We start from the raw sequence: 12,312 nt of genomic DNA, 5'->3' as shown, positions 1-12,312 counted from the left end.
TTGCGTGTCTCAGTGACCCCCGGGGCTATGCCAGCTGGAGCTTCGTCTCCTGGTAGGGTTACCCATGCAGAACAGGTCGATGGTTAGACTGATTGTTTTGGCATTATCCTAGTTATTAAACTGCTGTAGCTGATTTTGCTGGCATTATCCTAGTAATCAAACTGTTGTGGCTGATTGTCCATGCATTATCCTCGTAATTAAACTGCTGTGGTTGATTATCCTGGCATTATCCTAGTAATCAAACTGCTGTGGTTGATTATCCTAGCATTATCCTAGTTATTTAACTCCTATGGCTGATTGTCCTGGCATTATTCTTTTTAGTAAACTGATTTATGATTTAACTGATTTTCATTGCATTATCCTAAAAATTAAACTGATGTGACTGACTGTCATGGCATTATTATAGTTATTAAACTGCTGTGGCTGATTGTTCTGGCATTATACTAGTTTTTAAACTGTTGTGGCTGATTGTTCAGGCATTTTCCTAGTTGTTAAACTGCTATAGCTGATTGTTCTGGCATTATCCTAGTGAGTAAGCTGCTGTGGCTGATTGTCCTGGCATTATCCTAGTTACTAAACTGTTGTGGCTGATTGTTCCGGCACTGTCCTAGTAATTAAACTGCTCTGGATGATTGCTCTGACATTGTCCTAGTTATTAAACTGATTTAGCTGATTGTCCTGGCATCATCTTAGTAAGTAAACTGCTGTGATTTTTTGTCCTGACATTATCTTAGTAAGATCACTGATGAGCGGATATTTTCCTCCTAATTGAACTGCTGTGTTTTTCCTGGCATTATTCTAGTTATTAAACTGCTGTGGCTGATTGTCCTGTCATTATTCTTGTTATCAAACTACTGTGGCTGATTATCCTGACATTATCCTAGTTATCAAAGTGCCGTGGCTGATTGTCCTGTCATTGTCCGAGTTATTAAACTGCTGTGGCTGATTTTTCCTGGCAATATCATAGTTATTAAACTGCTGTGGCTGATTCTCCTGGCATTATCCTAGTAAACAAACTGCTGTGGTTGATTATTCTGGCATTATCCCAGTTACTAAACTCCTATGGGTGATTGTCCTGGCATTATCCTTGTGCCAGGAATGGAGTATTTTTTTATCAACATCCTCCTTCCATATTAGTTATAAATAAAGTTGAATTCTTTGGTTCGCTGTTTTACGTCATGCCGGCTAACAAATAATGAAAACTGTACATATACGCCTTAATTTAAGTCCAGCTTTTTAGTATTCGTATTGTCATTTAGAAAGTCCTGCTGATTAAAATACTACAATAGAGAACAATGTGACAATGATTGAATAATGTCAACCCTGTGGTTATAACCCGTGTTTGTAGCAAAATCCTACAAACACCGTATGATAGTGCGCCTGTCAGATGCCGAACGAACATATAAGGTAATAGGTAACAGGGGAATATACTATTGGTATCGGTATCGGATTCGACTCGGAACTTGTTAATTATTGGCAATATTAATTATGTGGACAACAAAAGGGTCTGGAGTGGTGTAAATTTTAATCATTACCATAGTCCTATATTACCTATATATATACAGTTGAATTGCGTTTGAATATGATTGACACATGTAGCTGAAGTAAGACTTAAAATATCTACATTTTATTATAAATGCAATGCCAATAGGCTTCGACATGATACCAAAAGTAAAAGTTGTAAATGCATTTTTTTTATCTGACTTTACATATCAATCCACCATTTTCTACTTAAGAAAATGTATAAACTAATATTTAGTCACTTTAACTTGCTTTAAGACCAGATTTAATCCACCACTGTGTACCAAATCAGGAATATGACAATTTTCTGTTTTAAATAACCAGTATTTTGAAGTTTTTTTTTCTGGAATGAGCGAAATCTTACCTTTGTTTACTGAAGACACATTCACAGTTGTAACTCCTGACCACCACACCACTTTTATGATATATCGCTATAGTTGTAGGAAGATGAAGTCGTAGAAGGATGAAAACGAAAGAAAATCCTGCTGGAAATTTCCAATACTTTTCATTGAAAAATTTTCATTGATTCATACTTTAACAAATATATTTAAAGGTGATTATCATACATGTCATAAACCCCAAGGGTGACTGGGGTGTAGAAATATGGTCACTTGGTCTTCTCCCGACCGGCGGCAGTAAAACGCTTGCCGAAGTGGGGCGTCCGTTTGGCTGTGCGGGATGTATCAAGTTCGCAGTCACGTCCGGTCAGAAGGGAGACGTTAAATCCGATGCCTCGTGTAAAGAAAGTGCCACGCTCTTTGCACGTTAAGAACCCTTGAAACAACTCTTTGAGGGTTCCGTAGGTGGCCTGTTGCGAGGCAAAATTTCTGTCCCTATCCCATATACCCTCATTTTCCAGTGGCAGTCTAAATTTCCCCGACCATCATCCAAGATGGCCTCTATTGAATCAACCTACCTATTGTATTTATTGTGAACTTGTTCTCGTCCTGAATATGCATGAAATATTTGCCACTGGAAGTTAAGCAACCAACAATCAATCAATCATACATGTCATAAGTGTGTTATTCTAGTTAAACTTCACAGTAAGGAAATAAAATTAAGTGAAATAAGACTTACAATTATGTTTAGTCTATGTTACGATGTTTTCGATTTTATTCGTGCTCATACATAGTATGATTTTAGTTTCCGTTTTTTTATTGTGCTATACTTCACTTATTATATTTTTAGAGAGATGAACTTATAAACCGTTTTATGGTTAATATGTATAACAGCAAAATGTTTGTCATCAGTCAAATAAAGATATTTAACATTGTTTAAAGAAAACACATGTAGATACAAACATAAGCAGTTTTTACAGTTTTTAGAATGATAACAGATGTGATATAATTGTCAATGACTCAACTTTTTAAGAGACACTACATAACATACAATTTAAACAACAATAGGTTATCATCCAATAATGATCAAACAAATCTTTATTGTTACAATTAGGTCGTACCTTTAAGACTTCATAAATGAGTCATATCAGACAGTACTTTTTTTCTGTTCTTAGGTATCAATTAAGTAACGGACTTTCAAATTTTGTCAGTTTTTGACCACCTTACGATTAGCTCCAGGACTTTTCCAGAAATTGTTAGGTTGGAGCCATTTATAACAGACTTAGTTTTTGAAGTAGTGATTACCCCTACCCTTAGCAAACCAAAGAAGGCAACTGAAAAAACTGCTGCAAAAAAACTGCTTCATAATTATTCTGACATACTTTATCTAAACAACTTATCATATCTGATAACAATTGCACTGGAATTAGCTCTAATATGATTTCTCCTTGAAGTATTGTTATTCCTTCTAATGCCTTGGCAATTATATAAAGAATTTTGTAGTATCCTGTATGCCTTGTATTTCATGATGGTATGAAACTTCTGATATATAATATGATATGGTACCCCAAGAAAGAGTCAAATTGTATGATGTTTGTGTATTTGATTGGCAATATAATCCGCCACCTGCCTTAAATGTTCTAGATCTTTGTTGGAATTGTGGTTGGCCACTGGTCTACTAGGCTTCTGAACTTCTCCCATTGAGAACGAGAAAGACAATCAGCAATTTTGTGTTGTTTTGAAGGGATATAAATTGCGTTAATTGACATATTGTGTTTAGGTTCATTACAACCATTTGTCTTACTAAAGTCATAACTCTACTTGATTTCCTAGTTTTCATATCAATGATTTGAACAACCGCCTGATTATCAATATAACTTTTTTGTTAACAAAATATAATTCCCATGACGTAAGTGCTGCTACAACTAGAAACAACTCTAGTAATGTCATATCTCTGGTGATTCCAGTTTTAACCTAATGTTTAGGCTATATGCCTTGGGCCCACTGACCTTCCAAATAAGTCCCATACCCACTTTTGGACCCGCCTGCACTATCATTGAACTACTCTAACTTTTTATTTGAAACCAATACATTGTCGGTTATGACAGTGACACCATTGTATGGTTTTAAAAAGTCTAACCAAACTTCTAAATCTGCATTCATCTGCTTGTTAATTCGAATTTTGTGATATGATTTTCTTACCGCGATTGTTGAATTTATGAGTCTGCAACAGAAGGTGCGGCCTTGATCAACCACCTTACAAACACAATTCAGCAGACCAAGAAGATTGGCAGCTGCATAATTTAATTTTGTTTATCAAATTCTAAACCCAAAAAAATAAGTAATGTAGTAGGCAAAGTAGTTTTTTCATTAGCAAGAGGAATACATATTTTGTCACATACCTCTTGGAATATCTTCAAAGTATTGCAAACTTGTAATGTTTGGTTCGACTCGACAAAAAGAAAAGCATCTAAACAACGGAGAAGGTTATCATTTTCGCTTTTTTGCTGTATTATCCAATGCGAAGCTCTTGTAAATTTTATTTCCAACAAGTCAAAATCCTGCAGTGCAATTGGCAACAAGCGAACAAACGCTTTTACTCACACTGACTAAAACGGGCAAATGTTGTGTCTATTAATAAAACATGCAGCTTCGTTCACCGAAACGTACTGCACTGAACTTATCAATAAAATCATTTATTGAATTATTCTCAGGATTGGATAAATGTTGATGCGGTAAAATAAACTTTGAGTCAGCGTGAGGTATCAAAACTACTAATATTTGTTTACGATTCACTAATATTTTTTTTTTAACAAATAAATATTCTTTATTCTTGAAATTGCTTTTTACAACTTTACTTCAGTGTCAAAAAGTATCCCTGTGAAATACTTTCTGAGTATCCAGGAAAATACACATAATATAATAAAATATAAACTTTTTTTTTCAATTAATTATATCAATCTTTTTAACCTTATGAAACATACATTTGGAGATAGTGTTTTGTTCTCATTCATAAACCTTCGTAGCTTCTTTATCAACATATCATACACATCTTAATATTTCAGTTTTTGCTTGGATACATAGTACAATGTAGTACGACTTGTAAATACAAAAACCTATAGTCAAGAAATAATTAAAACCGTGTTACCCTTGATCTGATATTTTGTATACAAATACTATATGTTTTACAAATATCCTGTTTTGAAAATTCATTTTGGCTAGAAGATAATGTACTTTCTCCCAAATATCTTTAAAACAATGAACGTGTAATATTCTTCTTTTAATTTACAAAAATTGCTATATCGTTCTCAAATATTTTCCACTTTAATAGTCTGAGCTGCTTTGTAGGGATAATATGCTGAAGTAGTTTCCATCCGAACATTTTCAACTTATTTTCCATTAAAATTTTAGATATAAAATCATATACAAATGACATATGTGGTGCGTATTCTTATTTTTCATATCTTGTCCAAATGTTGATACCGATTGGTTTTGGATATTTGTTATCTACTAAATTTTCGTACCTGGCTATATCTGTAAAATAAAAAAACAGACACGATATGACATTTAGAAAATCTGGTAATTGTGTTATATGGTTTAAAATCTCACCATCATATACTAAACTTGATGCTGAAATAATCATTGGGTCTGTTTATATTCCACCGGAAAACACAAAATGAAGTTCACCCGACGCCTTTCGCGAAATCGAAACTGATATTCTAAAGTTTTCAACTAAATAAAAATACATGTGCTTAAATGGCGATTTCAACATTAGAACATCGACTGATGCTGATTTCATCCCAACTGATTGAAATGTCATTTATGAATTTACCAGAAATTACAGAAAACGACACCTATAAATTCGACATCTATAACACACAGAGAGTCAGAAAAAATAAAGATAAAACAAAAACTAATAATGGGAAACTTTTACTTGATTTATGCAAATTTACAAATATTTATATTATAAACGGTCGCATATGAGAAAATATGACGGGGAACGGACGAGCAGAAATGCTGCAGTTGTTGATTATTTCATAGGGTCGCTAGATTTTATTATGAGTGGAGAGAAAATAAAGAAATGGGTTAAGAACAAGAAAGAAGATTTTATTCTAAATTTAGACAGAGAAAAAGATCTCTGAATTAGTAAATTATCTTGAAGAAAACAAATCTTTTCCCGCTGATTCAAACATTATTAAAAAAATACGAACATATCTGTTACTTCTGCAAAGAAAACATTCAAAAACAAGTCAAAGAACGAAAATACACCTCAGAGTACAAGATCACGAGATGAAAAACAATGGTTTAACATAGATTGTAGAATTGCTAGCAAATATGCGGGAAAATACAGAAGAAAATATAAATTAAACAAATCCATTGTCAACTAGGAATATAAAAAACGCAGTGAAAGACAATACAAAAATACTATGAACAGAAATATACAAAAAATATAGAAGGAAAGTGCGAAAAGATATGAAAAATATGGAAACCACGAACTCAAAAGAGTACTGGAAAATTCTAAATGGAGGCTCTAGCAAGAAACAACCTAATATTTCACTATTGTAGTACCATTATGACACTCCTTGGTATTCATCGTTCAGAAGTATATTACTTAGAGAAAAGGAACTAAGCCGAAACAACCATCGTTTAGCTATTGTCAAATTTGCTGGAAATACCAACATTATTATACCACCTAACAGTAACGTTACTTTACCAGGCTACATAGATAAAGAACTTCCGTATTGCAATACATCAGCTATGATACATCCAACTAAGAATTCCGTTATACCGTCTGATTTAGATTTATCACCTTCACTCATTTAGTATAAATTTCATCAGAATCATGACATCTCAGTTGATATTAGCAATGTAACAACAAGAATAGTAAATATTCAACCACATGCTGTACTTTGCGAGATACAGCCTGTATCTATTCAGGACAATATTGGATCTGAAAACTTGGAATTTACTCCACCGCTTTTAGAACAAGTTAAGGTTAGTACAGATAACTTAATGACTCAGGAACTTGAAAAAGGAAAACAACTTATCCGTGATTACTCAGATATATTTTCGAAAGGCGACTCAGATATGGGACATACTACAATTGTACAACATAGAATAGAATAAGAGGATGATAGACCGTTTAAGCAAAAATACCGCCGAATACCGCCTTCAATGTTTGAAGAAGTCCGATCCTACTTACAGCAATTAATGCAAACAGGTATTATAAGGAAATCACATAGTCCTTTCTCATCAAATATAGTCTTAGTAAGGAAGAAAGATAAGAGTCTAAGAATGTGAGTGGATTTTAGACAACTCAACAAAAAGTCCCGTCTTGATGCATATGCGATTCCCCGTCTAGAGGAAATACTCGACTGTCTTGCAGGAAATAAGTACTTTTCTACCGTCGAAATGAAATCAGGCTATCATCAAGTAGAGATTTACGAACCGCATAAAGAGCGCACAGCTTTTACTGTAGGCCCTTTAGGATTTTTTGAATTTTGTAGGATGCCGTTCGGACTATCTAACTCACCTGCAACTTATCAGCGTCTAATGCAAGATTGTTTAGGAGATTTACACTTGAAAATGTGTTGCATATTTAAAGACGACATCATTATATTTTCTAGGACATTTGAAGAACATATGGAGAGATTGAAACTTGTTTTTGACAGAATTAGAGATGCTTGTTTGAAAATGGCACCAGCTAAATGTACCTTCTTTAAATTTAGTGGTTTTGCAGGATATTACCGCAGATTTATTCGAAACTTCAGTCAGATTTCTAAACCATTCACCGAATTAATGCCGACACCAGCTAAAAAGAACAAAAAGAAAACTCATACTCAAACATGTTGGACTTGGGGAGAAAAACAGGAAAATGCATTTGTAAAATTAAAGGAACTTCTTTCAACAGCACCAATTTTAGGATATGCCGATTATACGAAACCGTTTGAATTACACACCGATGCTAGTGGATCAGGATTAGGTGCTGTCTTATATCAACATCAAGAAGGACATGATAGAGTAATAGCATACGCAAGCCGTGGACTATCAAAATCTTAAAAGAATTATCCGGCACTCAAATTAATCCACTAACCTATGCTTTAACAACGGCCAACTTAGATGCCACATGACATAGGTGGTTAGCTGCTCTTTCAGATAGACTTTGATATAACATACCTTCCTGTCAAAAACTACTCTGATGCAGATGGTTTATCAAGAATACCAACCAACAAAGAGACAAACATACCAATGGAATCTATTAAAGCTATTTGTGGAATGATTTCAACACTATTAGTGGAAACTATCTCAATATCACCAGAAGTAGTTGATGAAACAACAATAGATACTGAACATCAAATTTACAACGACATAGATTGGGTAAGTATACAACATCAGGATAAGGAACTACAACCATGGATTGAATGCGTTAAGATAGGAAAGAAACCGAAGAAGAGAGAAATTATACAGAGTCCGTTACTCAGACAGTTTGAACATCTGAAACTGATAGACAACATCTTATACCAAGAAGTAACAGATATGAATGGTAAGATACTCAATCAGCTTGTACTACCATCAGATTATATCAAAACAGTGTTAGAGGCTCTACATAATGAAATGGGACACCCTGGACGTGATAGAACTACATCATTATTGCACGACAGATTTTATTGGCCAGGTATGTCAAAAGATGTTGACAATTGGATAGAGAACTCCGATCGTTTCATCAAAAGGAAGAAACAACCATCTAGAGCACCACTGGTAAGTATAACAACTTCACAACCTTTGGAATTGGTATGTATAGACTTCTTAACTTTGGAACAATCAAGAGGAGGACATCAGCATATGTTAGTAGTGACAGATCATTTCACTAGGTACGCTCAAGCCTATCCGACAAGAAATCAGACAGCTAAAACTCCAGCAGAAGTTTTATTTCATCAGTTCATTGTCCATTACGGAATACCGAAACGCATACATTCAGATCAGGGACCAAATATTGAAGGGAATTTAATACAGGAACTTTGTAAACTTTTAGGAGCTAAAAAATCTAGAACTACGCCGTATCATGCAATGGGAAATGGAATGACGGAAAGATTTAACCGTACTTTACTATCTATGTTAGGAACTTTGGAACCGAATCAAAAACTTAATTGGAAATTACATGTAGGATCACTTGTTCATGCGTATAACTGTACAAAACACGAATCAACCAATCAATCACCATACTTTTTAATGTTTGGAAGAGAACCGAAATTACCTATAGATTTAGCTTTTGGATTAGTTACTGAAAAACAACGCAAACCGCAAACAAAATATGTGCAGGAATTAAGAGAAAGATTAGTTAAGGCGTATGCATTAGCAGCTGCACACTCAAAGAAAGCTCAAGCGATACAAAAGGAAGGTTATGATATCAGAGCAAGAGGTGTAGCAATTGAAAAAGCAAACAAGGTTTTAGTTAGAAAAGTTGCATTTCACGGAAAACATAAAATTGCCGATAAGTGGGAGGATGAACCGTATATTATTTTATCACAACCAAATTTAGAAAAACCTGTTTTCAATGTTAAAAAGGAAAATGGAGAAGGAAGATTAAGAACACTCCATAGAAATCTACTTCTACCTATTGGCCATATTTCAGACAAAACTGTTAAAACTCCACCAAAACCGAAACCAAGATTAAAACCGATAAAATCACCACAGAAACCTAAATCAGGTATAATTACAGACACTTCAGACTTAGCTAGTGAATCGTCATCAGAGGATGAATGTTATTTTGTACCTGACATGACAACTGACAGTGCTCCAACAAGCACTGGGGATACTGTAGCATTACAGGAACTCCCTTCATTATTTTTTTTTCAACATGTTAGGTAGCTGTAATGATTTTCTTAAATTGGAATCTCCCTTGGTTTTCTTGAGTCAAAATATTTTAATGAAAAAACATATGTGAAACTAGACATAATTTCATGTGCTACATTGTTACATGGGTAAAATTCTAAATAATTGTCCTGGACTGATAGTTTAACAGGAGTATTTCCTAATGAATAAACATTAATACTTTTTGTTACTTCTTCTTTTGGCCCGGTTATTATATCTATAACCCTGTCATAATTTATGTAAATTATGTAATAAACTTCAGAAACATTTGTACATTTATTTCATTGTATTAAAACCACTTTTACTTTGATATTGTAAGTATATGTGTCTAAAACCGAAGCAATTCAAAACTGTTTTTTTTTTTATATATCAACTTTTATCGTAGCAAAAAAATAGTTACGAGAACTTCAAGTATAGAAGTTGTATATTTTCTTTTCAGAAGAACATGTACAAATACCGACTAACATAAACACTTGTTTTTTATTCATATTAAATTATGTTTACGATGCGTTTCCTATCTTAATATGTATTTAAATTAAACTTGTAAACATTTATTAAACATTTGTTTTTATTCATATTAAACTATGTGTACGATGCGTTTGCATTTTAATATGTACTTAAATTAAACTTGCTTGCCTTGGATTATCGATTCTGTATTTTCTAAATGATCAATCGAAAATTGTTCAGTGTTTGAATAAATAAGAACATGTATCATCTCATCAATTTAGATGAATGATATATTTGCCATGGCCGTAAGCCTACACACAAAATCAATCAACCGATATAATATACTTACAGTATACTATTAACAATCGAACTTGTTTTTCTTTTAATTATAAAGTAAAAATGGAATAAGACATTTTGGATAGACTGAACAACTTTCGATTAAACATTTGGCAAATACAGAATCGATAATCCAAGGCAAGCAAAAATAAGATAAATTGATGAGGACCAAATCTTGTAGTAATTTGTGTTCCAACATTGCTGTCATCTTTGTTGTAAAATCCTTAATTACATAGAAATACAACTGACTTACTATGAGGCTATATATATTAAGAAAAAGAAGTGCAAGTAAAGTCAGTTTTGGTTGATGCGGTAAAATAAACTTTGTTATACGAGTCAGCGTGAGGTATCAAAACTACTAATATTTGTTTACGATTCAATAATATTTTTTTTTTCAACAAATAAATTTTCTTTATTCTTCAAATTGCTTGTTACAACTTTACTTCAGTGTCCAAAAGTATCCCTGTGAAATACTTTCTGAGTATCCAGGAAAATACACATAATATGATAAAATATAAACTTTTTTTTTCAATTAATTATATCAATCTTTTTCACCTTATGAAACATACATTTGGAGATAGTGTTTTGTTCTCATTCATAAACCTTCGTAGCTTCTTTATCAACATATCATACACATCTAAATATTTCAGTTTTTGCTCGGATACATAGTACGACTTGTAAATACAAAAACCTATAGTCAAGAAATAATTAAAACCGTGTTACCCTTGATCTGATATTTTGAATACAAATACTATATGTTTTACTAATATCCTGTTTTGCAAATTCATTTTGGCTAGAAGATAATGTACTTTCTCCCAAATATCTTTAAAACAATGAACGTGTAATATTCTTTTTTTAATTTACAAAAATTGCTATATCGTTCTCAAATATTTTCCACTTTAATAGTCTGAGCTGCTTTGTAGGGATAATATGCTGAAGTAGTTTCCATCCGAACATTTTCAACTTATTTTCCATTGAAATTTTTAATATAAAATCATATACAAATGACATATGTGGTGCGTATTCTTATTTTTCATATCTTGTCAAAATGTTGATACCGATTGGCTTTGGATATTTGTTATCTACTAAATTTTCGTACCTGGCTATATCTGTAAAATGAAAAACAGACACGATATGACATTTAGAAAATCTGGTGTACTTATGGTTCTATATAAAGAAAAATTATGCAATCATATGAAAGTTCTATCGAGTGATAGTAATTGTGTTATATGGTTTAAAATCTCACCATCATATACTAAACTAGATGCTGAAATAATCATTGGGTCTGTTTATATTCCACCGGAAAACTCAAAATGAAGTTCATCCGACGCCTTTCGCGAAATCGAAACTGATATTCTAAAGTTTTCAACTAAATACAAATACATGTGCTTAAATGGCGATTTCAACATTAGAACATCGACTGATGCTGATTTCATCCCAACTGATTGAAATGTCATTGATGAATTTACCAGAAATTACAGAAAACGACACCTATAAATTACAGAAAACGACACCTATAAATTACAGAAAACGACACCTATAAACTACAGAAAACGACACCTATAAATTTGACATCTATAACACACAGAGAGCCAGAAAAAATAAAGATAAAACAAAAACTAAAAATGGGAAACTGTTACTTGATTTATGCAAATTTACAAATATGTATATTATAAACGGTCGCATATGAGAAAATATGACGGGGAACGGACGAGCAGAAATGCTGCAGTTGTTGATTATTTCATAGGGTCGCTAGATTTTATTTACATTATCTCAAATTCGAAAGTTTTAGATTGTA

The sequence above is a fragment of the Mytilus edulis genome, chromosome 12 (assembly GCF_963676685.1).
Source record: "Mytilus edulis chromosome 12, xbMytEdul2.2, whole genome shotgun sequence".
NCBI classification, from domain to species: Eukaryota; Metazoa; Mollusca; class Bivalvia; order Mytilida; family Mytilidae; genus Mytilus; species Mytilus edulis.
The sequence above is the reverse complement of the archived record's forward strand: the minus strand, read 5'-3'. Positions refer to the sequence as shown.